The sequence below is a fragment of the Panulirus ornatus genome, chromosome 34, assembly GCF_036320965.1.
Source record: "Panulirus ornatus isolate Po-2019 chromosome 34, ASM3632096v1, whole genome shotgun sequence".
Classification (NCBI taxonomy): domain Eukaryota; kingdom Metazoa; phylum Arthropoda; class Malacostraca; order Decapoda; family Palinuridae; genus Panulirus; species Panulirus ornatus.
This window is the reverse complement of record NC_092257.1, coordinates 3191382-3204274: the sequence shown is the minus strand read 5'-3', so window position 1 is coordinate 3204274 and position 12893 is coordinate 3191382. Positions and strand designations below refer to the sequence as shown.

The window sequence follows — 12893 nt, the reverse complement described above, 5'->3', positions numbered from 1 at the left end:
GGCGAACTGCCACCCAACACAATGCTACAAAAAACTGAAAATGGTACTCCTGCTGGTGTATGTACCAGACTCTAAACCACTCGGAGGTATGGCCCAGGAATACACCTAAACACCCACAGTAAGAGCAACAAGAACAGGAACAACAAGTGGGGGGGTACCACCACAGACCTCATAGTTCTGCCATGAGTAGCACAGGAGGTCAGGATTCATGCTTAGGTGTCATGCCAGAAATCATTCGCCAGTAAGAATCATTGATGATAAAAATGATTTCCAGTGCCTTGAGATATGTGTGTGAAGGTTCTCTGGGAACAGTTTATGACCTTCGAGTAACACAGAGGTCATTCATCTCTAACTACGTCTATCAGGGACGAACGTAAATCAAAACAAAAACAATTTTAACTCGAAGAGAAATACTTCCATCACAGATTCCCAGGAAGCTAAATGTCATATTCCATCTTTAGCCCTACACACGATACACACAGATAAGGTAAACTCTTGACACTTCAGACCTAGTATAAAGTTGGAGGTCGACCTCACCCCAGCAGGTAAAGTTGGAGGTCGACCTAACCCCAGAAGGTAAAGTTGGAGGTCGACCTCATCCCCAGCAGGTAAAATTGGAGGTCGACCTCACCCCAGCAGGTAAAGTTGGAGGTCCACCTAACCCCAGCAGGTAAAGTTGGAGGTCGACCTCAACCCCAGCAGGTAAAGTTGGAGGTCGACCTCACCCCAGCAGGTAAAGTTGGAGGTCGACCTCAACCCCAGCAGGTAAAGTTGGAGGTCGACCTCACCCCCAGCAGGTAAAGTTGGAGGTCGACCTCACCCCCAGCAGGAGGGTCTTGGGTTATTCATGGAGGGCGTGCCAGTCTTCCTGCACACTATGAACAATTGCTGACCATTGGGTTGAAGTTGCCGTGTTCCCACACACGGATGACACCCCCCCCTCCCTCCCCCCAGTTCAAGTATACATGACGTATACACGACCTCAGGTATGCATGATGTATTACACCAGCTCTGATATATATATGTATACACCAATTTAGACATAGACGTATACACGGGCTTAGACATACGTAATACACCAGCTCTGCTATACACTGTATGTATACACCAACTCAATATACACATGACGTATACATTAACTCATACAATATTGGGGCAACATCAATGATCAATTCATGACCCTCCCTCCCTCCCTGGCAATGACGTAGTATAGCGACCAACCTCTCTCCGTCTTCGTGATAAACTACATCCCTGAATAATTCAGACTATCTAAGTTATTGGTCATAGATAAGACATAACTACCTATTGACCCGCATGCTTGGTGCGAGCAGAGAGCATGTCAGAAAGTCTTCTGTTAATCTAAGGTAGTGTAGCCTCTAACATCATTCCTATCTGGAGAGAGAGAGAGAAAGAATAAAAGATGGTAGTTCTTTCACTATTTTCAAAACACATTCGTTTATTTTGTAGATGAAAGAAATGATTTATTGTATTCAAATTCATTATACAATGGTTTTGGAGGTCTTCTACCCCCACAGCTGGGTTTGTGGGACCTTACCTCACCTCACTATGGTTTCGGAGGTCTTCTACCCACACAGCTGGGTCTGTGGGACCTTACCTCACCTCACGACGGTTTCAGAGGTCTTCTACCCCCCACAGCTGGGTCTGTGGGATCTTACCTCACCTCACTATGGTTTCGGAGGTCTTCTACCCCCCACAGCTGGGTCTGTGGGACCTTACCTCACCTTACGATGGTTTCGGAGGTCTTCTACCCCCCACAGCTGGGTCTGTGTGTGTGTGTATGTGTGTGAATATGTGTGTGTGTGTGTGTGTGTATGTGTGTGCATGTGTGTGTGTATGTGTGTGTGTGTGTGTGTGTGTGTGTGTGTGTGTGTGTGTGTGTGTGTATGTATGTGTGTGTGTGTATGTGTGTGCATGTGTGTGTGTATGTGTGTGTGTGTATGTGTGTGTGTGTGTGTGTGTGTGTGTGTGCATGTGTGTGTGTATGTGTGTGTGTGTGTGTGTGTGTGTGTGTGTGTGTGTGTGTGTGTATGTATGTGTGTGTGTGTATGTGTGTGCATGTGTGTGTGTATGTGTGTGTGTGTGTGTGTGTGTGTGTGTGTATGTATGTGTGTGTGTGTATGTGTGTGCATGTGTGTGTGTATGTGTGTGTGTGTATGTGTGTGTGTGTGTGTGTGTGTGTGTGTGTATGTATGTGTGTGTGTGTGTGTGTGTGTGTGTGTGTGTGTGTGTGTGTGTGTGTGTGTGTGTGTGTGTGTGTGTGTGTGTGTGTGTGTGTGTGTGTGTGTGTGTGTGTGTGTGTGTGGGTGTGTGTGTGTGCATGTGTGTGCGTGTGTGTGTGTGCATGTGTGTGTGTGTGTATGTGTGTATGTGTGACGCAGTCATAATACGACACATGATTACCCTCACCGTGGCAACACGGCCGTGGAAGATGGCAATAATCGCCCCTCCCCCCTCCATTTGAGCCTCCAAATCACGTCTTCCCATTCTTTGCCAGCCATCACCCCCCCCCCCCCCTCCTCCACCACTGCAGTCGCTGGGGAGGTGAGGTGGAGGAGGAGACCTGGTAGGCGTTTTTCCCCTCATTCCCTAAATGAGGAAAGATGAGGAGGAAACATGAGGAAGACGACATTACTCAATCACACGACCCTGTGACCTTTGAACATGGCGGGACGACCACTGAGGTCTGTGGTACGACCCTTTTGAACACGACGGTACGACCTTTGTGCATAACGGTACGACTCATGGGTAGGGTGACACGACCCTCCACCTGATTCTCAAAGGGTTCGCTATGATACCCAAAGGTCGTACTATCGAGCTCAAGGGTCGTACCATCGTGCTCAAGGCTCCTACCGTCGTGCACAAGGGTCGTACCACCGTGCTCAAGGGTCGTACCATCGTGCACAATGGTCGTACCGTCGTGCACAAGAGTCGTACCGTCGTGCTCAAGGGTCGTACCATCGTGCACAAGAGTCGTACCGTCGTGCTCAAGGGTCGTACCGTCGTGTTCAAGGGTCATACGATCGTCCATAAGGGTCGTGCCATCGTGTACAAGGGCCGTATCGTCGTACTTAAACAGGTTACGACCAATGGCCAATAAGCAACACCCACACATCACATTTTCTATACAGCCAACTATGCTACGTAGTCATGTAACAAGTATTTCTCCACAACGAAGCAGTTAACGAAGCTCACGAAAAAATTGCAAGGAATCTCGGGCATTCCATTTAATCAAATGCCTTAAGAGCCTGCCAGAAACAACAACAACAACAACAACAACAACAACAACAACAACAACAACAACAACAAAAACAACGAAAACAACAACACTAATAATAATAATAATAATGATAATAATAATAATAATAATAATAATAATAATAATAATAATAATAATAATGATAATAATAATAATAATAATAATAATAATAACAATAATGATAATAATAACAATAATGATTACAATAACCGTAAGATTAGCAACACAAATAACAATAGTTACAATAATGATATAGTAACAATGATAATGATAACCTATGAAACTGTAGTATAATATGCTAATTCTAGATTACGTAGGAATGGTACATAGGAACGAATCACTACACATAGCTTAAGCTTCAGTAAGCTTGAAGGAAAATGTCTAATATTGATCAATGCTACTTTAAGCTTCGTTCTGAAACAGTATGAATATAATGATAACTGCATTATCATAATTAAAGGTTGAGAACACTTACCCCTTATCATCGTAATGACTGTATTAACGATTGGTTTGGGTTGTTAAGCGTCACTTGTTTACCCCGTGTTTATCGATCATTCAAAGCCAGTCAAGGCATCATAAAGGTCTGTCTGTTGTAAATGAAGATAAATGAAATACACTGGGAGCCTTCAAGCACATTAATATGCCGAGATCATTCTAGGAACACTAATTACAAATACTTTTAAGACGGAGGAGTTCCCAAGTGGCAGTCCTGCCCTCTGGTCCAAGACATATATAACTTCTGCAATGATGCGTTGGTTCATTTTACCATTAACAAAAAAAAAAAGAAAAAAAAAATATTTTGAAATGAGGATCAAAATCTATTGATTTAATTTATGTTGAAAATAGATTTGTAGTTTTGTTTATGGCACGATCATTGATTTCATAAATATTTCTCAAAATTTTGGATTATTTAGTGTAGGTTCGCATTTTGCTGTTCGCGCGAATAATGCGTTCGTGATCACTGGATTTTCGTAGGACTTCTAATCGTTTTTACTGATATATGTCAAAACATCATTATTGTCTTTAGATACCGCAAACTAGAATTAATCATGTTTGGATTAATTCTGTTTTCAATTATCAAGATTTCAATTGATTATTTATCATTTCCCATCTCTAAAACCCTCTTTTTTATCATTTATGTCGTCATTTATTTTCTTAAAGGATCCTATTTAAGACGAGAGATCGTACCAATGAAATGAAGTGTACCTTTAATATTTGATTTAGTTCCTCCAGTTATGGTTGTAATTTGGTTGTATTTCGCTACAGCGTCCAATTAAGGTTATAATTGGGTTGTAGATCGTTCTAACTTGTAATCAAGGCTGCACCTGCGTTAGATTTCTCTTTAGCATTCATTTAATGTTGTAAATGGGTTGTTTTTTCGCTTCTATTTCCGATCAGGGTTGTAACTGAGTGGTATATTACTACAACATCCATTTAAAGTTACAATTGGGTTGTCATTCGCCATAACTTCCCAACGAGGCAATAACGGGTTGTATTTTGTTGAGAAACTTCCAAGTGAGGTTATAATGGGTTGTATCTTTTGTTGAGATCTCCCATCCAGGTTGTATTATTACAACTGCTGTTTAGGTAAGTTAAGCGCTTACTTAACGTGTCCCAGGCCCGTGTCACACAGCGTCGCGTGACAGATGGAACATTTGTACGTATGTGTGTTTGATTTCATTCCTCTCGAACAGACAGGCACGTACGTGGTTATTAAGCAAACAGAACAAATAAAAGTTACACAGAATTTGACAATGAAAATATGTAAAGCAAATATGATGGTTCAATTCTTCCATTCGACTGAGTTATTAGTTCTGCAAACACAGTTTTGTTTTTGTGTTCGTCTAGTGAGCCACAGTTGCTATGGTGTGTGAGAGAGAGAGAGAGAGAGAGAGAGAGAGAGAGAGAGAGAGAGAGAGAGAGAGAGAGAGAGAGAGAGAGAGAGAGAGAGAGAGAGAGAGAGAGAGAGAGAGAGAGAGAGAAGCACACGTGTCCGTGACGTATGCAAAATATGCGCGCTCGTGCGCGCCAATATTTACCAAAAAAACCGCTTGGAAATATCATGTCGTCTTCCCCCCTTCCCCCCAGTCTCTCCCCCCCCTACCCCAGGGACAGCGCAACACGTAACTCATGTTGACCCGTAACCACCCACCCACCACCACACGAAACCACCACCTCAACCCCAGAATGCATTACGTCCATTGAGTAATTGGCTTCCTGCAAGAACACGAGGTGGCGAGAACACGTCCACAGCTGTGCTGCAGCTTACAGCTTGGTGTGTGGTGGTGGTCCAGGGTGCGGGGTCAAGCTTATTGGGTTAAAGTCTCATCAGGTCAGGTCATCTGTGTGGACACTCACCTCGACTCCTCCCGCAGGCGAGGCCAGGGTGACCCCCCCCCCCCAGCCTGGGAGTGACGGACTGTGATAGCCATCTGTCTCTCTATCCATCTACCTATCTCTTTACTCATCTATCTATCTATTTTTCTATCTATCTGTCTGTCTATCTATCTATCTATCTATCTATCTAACTATCTATCTATCTATCTATATATCTATGTATCTATGTATCTTTATATATATCTTTATACATATATAGCTAGATACAAAGAGAGAGAGAGAGAGAGAGAGAGAGAGAGAGAGAGAGAGAGAGAGAGAGAGAGAGAGAGAGAGAGAGAGAGAGAGAGAGAAGCCAGGAACGGAAGATAACAGGGCAGCAAGATATCGCTTTGATGACCTTTTTTCAACATAAGAACCTCACTTGAATATAATGATCTAATTGATCAATCATCAGGGATTAATAACCTGAAATCTGCAGGATGTACGAGGGTGATCTGATGAATCAGTCATCTGCACTTGTGAATGATGTCAATCAGAAATATAGATTCCGTCTGACATTATTATGAGAGTTGAAATGAAGTAATGGAGACATGTACACCAAATTCTCTAATGTTTCTATCATACTATGTATATCCCTGGGTGTATGTATGCATTGTTTCATGTATATATGTATATAGATATCTCTATATGTAAGTGTATAAGAATATATGTATATACAAATGTATCTATCTGGCTAGGAAGAGGCCTGTTGATTACTGATAGCTCGTTCGTTGCTTATATATGCCATGTTTCTGGACGCACAAGAAGATCCGAAACTCCTGGAAATCTACCAGCACAGTACCCGCCCAGAGACCTACCAAGCCACCTCACTTCCCCTCCTCCTCCTGCTCCTGCTGCTGGTGATGCATTGTTCCACTGCCGTAATTGATATCCAAACTTCTTGAGAAAGTGATCCGCTGGGCTGTCAAACAGTGTGCCTCTCTCTCTCTCTCTCTCTCTCTCTCTCTCTCTCTCTCTCTCTCTCTCTCTCTCTCTCTCTCTCTCTCTCTCTCTCTCACGGTGCAACACACTGCAACACTGACCTCACGCAACACATCCTGGACAACTTCGACCATCCACAACCTCGCCGTCCTTGCTCCTCACTGTTCAAGTGGCATTAGATGCAGTTGTTATCAAGCTGTTGTGAGCTGGTCACCACACAGACACCTCCTCTCACAAACATCACCTTGAAATTATCCACACAGTTGGCGATCGTCTTGGAGTCATTCACAGCGACTCCACCTCCAAAACGCCCAGAGCTCCAAAGTGGGGTCCCCTAAGGAGTGGTCTTTCCTCCCGATCTCTTCAGTCTCCTCCCATATGACCTGCCAACACCTCCAACAGGCCATGCTGTGAGGGTCTTCTCGTGTACAGCCGAACTGACTGACCACATCACAACATCCTGACATCGCGTGTGTGTGTGTGTGTGTGTGTGTGTGTGTGTGTGTGTGTGCTTCTCCATCTGGGAATGATGCTCTGGGGAGGATTACAAGGTCGTCCTGCGGCTCAAAGTCTCATTATATATCAGTGACAATTGAGCCTTGTGGAGCTTGTGGGCTTATCGTTCTTCGCTTTTGGAAAGCATCGTGATCTTCAACAGTGAGGACACCTCCTCCACCAGGCTCATACAGCTCGCTCCTCCTCCTCCTCCTCCTCCTCCTCCTCCTCCTCCTCCTCCTCCTCCTCCTCTTCCTCTTCTTCCTCTTCCTCTTCTTCATCGTCATCACCTGAGGAGCGAAGGGACAGGAAAAGCCCAGGGGTCAGGCCGTCTGTGTCTAGAGAGAGAGAGAGAGAGAGAGAGAGAGAGGCCAAGGATAGGCTCGTCCCCTGTGGACGTTATCTCCTAACCTCGAGGCTCAAGGCTAGTCTGAAACCTTATTCTGATATTTTTTTCCCTAATTGTATTGTCCCCCCCCCCTTTTTTTTTCATAATGTAGCGGCTGGTGAAAGTTCTGGTGACTTAAGTTGATGTGACACTTGACGTTCTGACCCAGGCTACGTTCACTGTGCTTGTAGGAAATGTACGTACAATAGGGTGGAGGTCTCGTGTGTGTGTGTGTGTGTGTGTGTGTGTGTGTGTGTGTGTGTGTGTGTGTGTGTGTGTGCGTGTGAGGGGACGGGCGAATGAAGCGTTGATTTCTGAACTTATTGAATAACACGTCATAGGCCTTCATGCACGACGGTACGAACCTTGAGCACGACGGTACGACCCTTGAGCACGTCGGTACGACACCTGAGCACGACGGTAGGACCCTTGAGCACGACGGTACGACCCTTGAGCACGACGGTACGACCCTTGAGCACGTCGGTACGACACCTGAGCACGACGGTAGGACCCTTGAGCACGACGGTACGACCCTTGAGCACGACGGTACGACCCTTGAGCACGACGGTAAGACCCTTGAGCACGACGGTACGACCCTTGAGCACGACGGTACGACCTTTGAGCACGACGGTACGATCCTTGAGCACGACGGTACAAATCTTTGAGCACGATTGCACGGCCCTTGACTATGGGAAATGCCCTTTGACCCAATCCGTAAAGGGTCAGGTCAAAGGTTTAATTCTATTGTCATAAAAAAAAGAGATTCTGTACATAATTTGAAAACAATATCACGTAAATTCCAATCATAGTGAGTTGTCGTGCGACCTGATAACAGGCTTATGAGAAGTTATGAGAATTTTATGAGTTACTGTGAGGCAGGAGAAAGACAACGCTTGTTAACTTCAGGAACTAACTGCTGTTAACTACACAAAACGAACGTGATATTGGTAGTCACTGGTTAGTGAACCAGTTGTTAGATTCTCAGGGGGTTGAGGGGTTAAGGGGGTTGGTTGTTAAGGGGGTTGTTGGGGGAGTTAAGGGGTTGGGGGTTAAGAGGGGGAGGAGGGGAGTCTCATAATTCACAGTGTAAAACATTCTAGACACGAGGTCACAATTTGTATTATACTTGTGAATCTATTCACTTACTCACTCTTTCTCTTTTCTCTTTCTTTCGTTTGTCTCGTCAAGGAGATAGTGGGAGATGAATGAGACCATCTCCCAGCGACCAGCCCTGGCCCAGCTGGCGCACAGAGGGATGACACTGTCTTGTCCAAAGCTCTGGTAGACCAAATCTTGAGTGTGTGTAACATTCATCGTATTTTTTTTCACATCTTTCACCTTAACGATTATATACACCACATATACATCTGGGTCTGTATATAAATCTCTCATACACTTAGTGTATATAGAAGTATATATATATAAATCAATCGTCACCACAGGACACAAGGAGAGATTAAAAACGTCAGTAAATTAAAAAAAAAAAATGTCTTTGGTAAATGACACAGATGGTCACATCTGTGCAGCTCGTTATGCACATGGAGGCGACCAGCAGTGAAGGGAAAGGAGTGGACCGAGCGTTGCATTACGCAGTGCATCGGTCGCTGTCTTTGTTTTGCGTCAGCCTTCAACACAATGTTTTATTTTCTCACATAACAACGCAATAATCTCTTTTTATTGGCACCTGCGACGCTGGTTACAATGGCTCAGTCTGGGTGTGTGTGTGTGTGTGTGTGTGTGTGTGCGTGTGTGTGTAGGCGTGAGTATATATATATATATATATATATATATATATATATATATATATATATATATATATATATATATATATATTTATATATATATATATATACAGGAATGACTGAGTACATGTATGTAACTGAGCATATAAATATGATTTTATTTGTGTGCCTCTGTGTATGAATGAACTTATGTATGTATGTATGTATGTATGCATGCGTGAGATTTCTATACCATAAGTCTGCTATATCTCAAATAATTCACCGCATGGCATACGCAAAATATATCACAAAGAAACGTACTTGAAATCTAAAATCCAAATCCCTTAAAACTTAATGTACCTTATGGCACCTAAAGCAGTTAGCACTTCTGCCTCCCTAAAGCAGTTTGACGAACTGAAATCAGAAACACGAAGCTCAACTCGGACATAGAGAGCTCCTGTCATAGTGGCTATGTTTGTGACAACATAGCGCAAGCGTGGGAAGAGCGCACTTGTGATAGCACTATAGCAGAGGCGTGGGTCAAACAACAACAGAAAGCGCATCTGTAGCAAGAACACAGCATAGTCATGATACCAACATAGCGCAGAGGCAAGGACAACATGAACACAGCGCGGCTATGATAGCAACATAGCGCAGGTGCAAGGACAGCAGTAACACAACGCAGATACGCTAGGCTAACAGGTGTCTTTGCTATCTATCCAGATGGTGGAAACATCTCTACATCATAGGGGAGGGAACATTACCTCCCCACAGTCTCTCCCCAAGACTTGCTCCCCGGGGCCTACACCAGCGTCGCTCCACGTCTCCCCATGAGCCTTAACTCCCCACCATCCAAGGGCCTCGCTTTCTCCCCTTAGTGACTCAATGCTTATCATTTATACACTCATCATTAAAGTCCTCTTTATCATATTCTTTATCACCATTTTTATCGTTTATTGAAAAGCGTTCTCCATTCATTCCATCATCCAGGTGTCGTACTAGCGCCAAGAAGTGACATTCTAACATATTACTAGTGGTTAATGACAAGGGGTTCACCGTACGCAGCTACGGGAGGGAGAGGGAGTAACTCCTAGGGCACTTCTGTCGTCGGACCCTGCACGCTGTCGGCTCCCGATCCTCTTTGAGCGGATTACGTCGGGTGCAATTTTAGCGGGATCGGGCACCATCGGTCACAGGGGAGACTGCAACATGCTGGCAAACCCAAATTTGAGCGAGACTCACCATATTAATGTTGGCTCTACAAGTGGTCCTTCCTCTCCCAAGAGTCATTTCCTTTCCCATATGTATATATATATATATATATATATATATATATATATATATATATATATATATATATATATATATATATATATATATATATATATATATATATGGCAACGTAACCACAGGATTCGTGTTCTAGGGTTCGTGCCTTCTCAAGGCTGCGCTTCACGAAGGAACAGGGTAAAGTAGGCTCTTCCTTTGGGATAGGGACTATCCTTGTCGAAGGAGTTACCACAGAGAGGAGTAGTCCGGTAACACACACACACACACACACACACACACACACACTCCTCTCAAGTGGTCCCCATCTACACCCAGTGTGTGGTACCCTGTCTTCACTACACACCCCTGGGGGAGGACAACCGACCCTCCCACTGTGTATAGCACTGGTGGTGGCGGACCATACGCGACAGTGCTCCATTTTGCCACTGCTGGTGTCGGTCACTGTCACTGTGGTCAGAAACCCCCCCCCCCCCCCACGTGTTTACAGAATCTTTTCCCTGGTATTTGACCTCTGATCTTAGGTCATTGTTTTCCTTCTGCCGCTGCCTCTTTCTCCCACCTTAAGGTCGCTTCTATCGTATGGCGTACAGATGACTCTCGTACTTAAAGGACGACATCTCCCAGGTAACATCTTGACGACGACCTTCCTTTCTACCTCCTCGTCCACGTCACCACGTGTGTGTGTGTGTGTGTGTGTGTCTATCCCTCCTCTGCCACCACTCACAGAGGCCTTGTGATATAGACCCCTTCCACATGTCAATCAAAGGGAAAATAATGGATTTTCCTACGAAAAGAATATCTTTCAATCAGACCGACACTGGCTGAGTGGCGATCTGTTTCTTCTATATCTTTCCAATGACATTAATGACATAAAGTCTATCTACTCTACTGAAAGATAAAGAATAATGAGCTCTAATACCCTGTGCTAAAGAGTTTATCTGGGTCTCCTTGTATGCCTATGTCGTCTTCATCACTAGCCAGCTGATTCAGGCAACTCATTTGCATACATGAAATTGACCAATGGTCGAGGGAGGTCGGCCCAGTGACCCCCAAGTACCCACAAGAGAGAGAGAGAGAGAGAGAGAGAGAGAGAGAGAGAGAGAGAGAGAGAGAGAGAGAGAGAGAGACCTCACAGCATCTGGGGATAAAACAGAAACCTGAAAGAAATTATATATTCCATAAACTATCTATTTTCTCTACGCACAAATCATAATAAACACTTCAACTATCGTATTCCTTAAATTGGTCAATTGGCTTGTTCAGGCCGTTTGTGTATTACCGGCTGCAGTTACGTGTACAAGGGAGCTCCTGATTGGCTAACACGTTGTACCTTAGCACGTGATTGGTCGAGATTTTTTTTTGCCAGTTTTAATTACAAGTATAAGGATGTACCTGATTGGCTAACGTGTTGTAACATAGCATTTGATTGGTCTAGATCTTGCCGGCCGTAGTTATTACATCAGCAAGTTGCTGTTGAGGGTAATACGTTGAAACTCAGCTCTTGATTGGTCCAGATTGTGTATAAATAAGCTAGGTTAAGTGACAGAAGAGCAGAGCAAGCGCGGGTAACATAGCTCACGTTGGGGTACCAGAGCTCCTGTGTTGACGATCGCCCGCCTATATTCAGGTAACCACTTTAGTACAGCTGTTTATCCCTAATAATATGTAAATTGATTTACGACCAATTATCAGTTATTTTTATGACTTAAGGATGCTGAATATGGCATGGATCTTCCTGTAATTATCAGGTTTTGTAAAATATTTATATAACAGATTTTGAGTTGACATTGAAATACGAGGTGTAAACAAGGTTATATCATATATATTATAGAATTTTATAGTCGGCTACTGGCTTGTGTTGAGGCTATTTCCAGATACCATTATTTACGTAAATACAGCTTTGTCTACATACGGCTCCAGACACCCGTAAACACAACTTTGTTTACATACGGCTCCAGACACCCGTAAACACAACTTTGTTTACATACGGCTCCAGACACCCGTAAACACAACTTTGTTTACATAAGGCTTACAGACACTTGTAAACTCACATTTTACATAAGTCTGCAGACTTCCGTAAACACTTTTTTCAAACAAGAGGACGCAACCACTTGTAAACATAGAAATATCGTAAATAAAAACGGAATTTTGTTTTGGAAAATTATTGTAGGTCTGTGCTGGGAAAACAGTGCTATCCCACCTCAGCTGTTTTCACAAACTTTGCCTTGCCTGATAGCAGAAAATCCCAGGTGATAATGAGTGACTGGGGTCTTTATGATGCTGTTTCTTGTGTGGAGATATTCTGGAAGATCTAAATATAATTGAAAGGAATATTTGCATTAGGATTGCTGGGTGTTGTGTCTTGCGAAGATTGCACAGATGTGGTGAAGATACTCTTGGTGGG

At 43.8% G+C, this 12893-nt stretch overlaps 1 protein-coding gene across 2 annotated transcripts in view; it reads left to right on the top strand.

Moving 5' to 3' along the window:
• The window catches only part of Dh44 (diuretic hormone 44), a 141865-nt gene that overhangs the window by 34260 nt on the left and 94712 nt on the right, over positions 1-12893 (top strand). Inside the window, exon 1 of one of the 2 annotated variants that reach the window (XM_071682230.1) lies at positions 12035-12116. The exons of the other annotated variant lie outside the window; for it this stretch is intronic. The gene's annotated coding sequence lies outside the window, so the exon portion shown is untranslated. Of the gene's footprint in view, positions 1-12034; positions 12117-12893 lie in introns of those variants that run through there. 2 annotated transcript variants of the gene reach the window in all.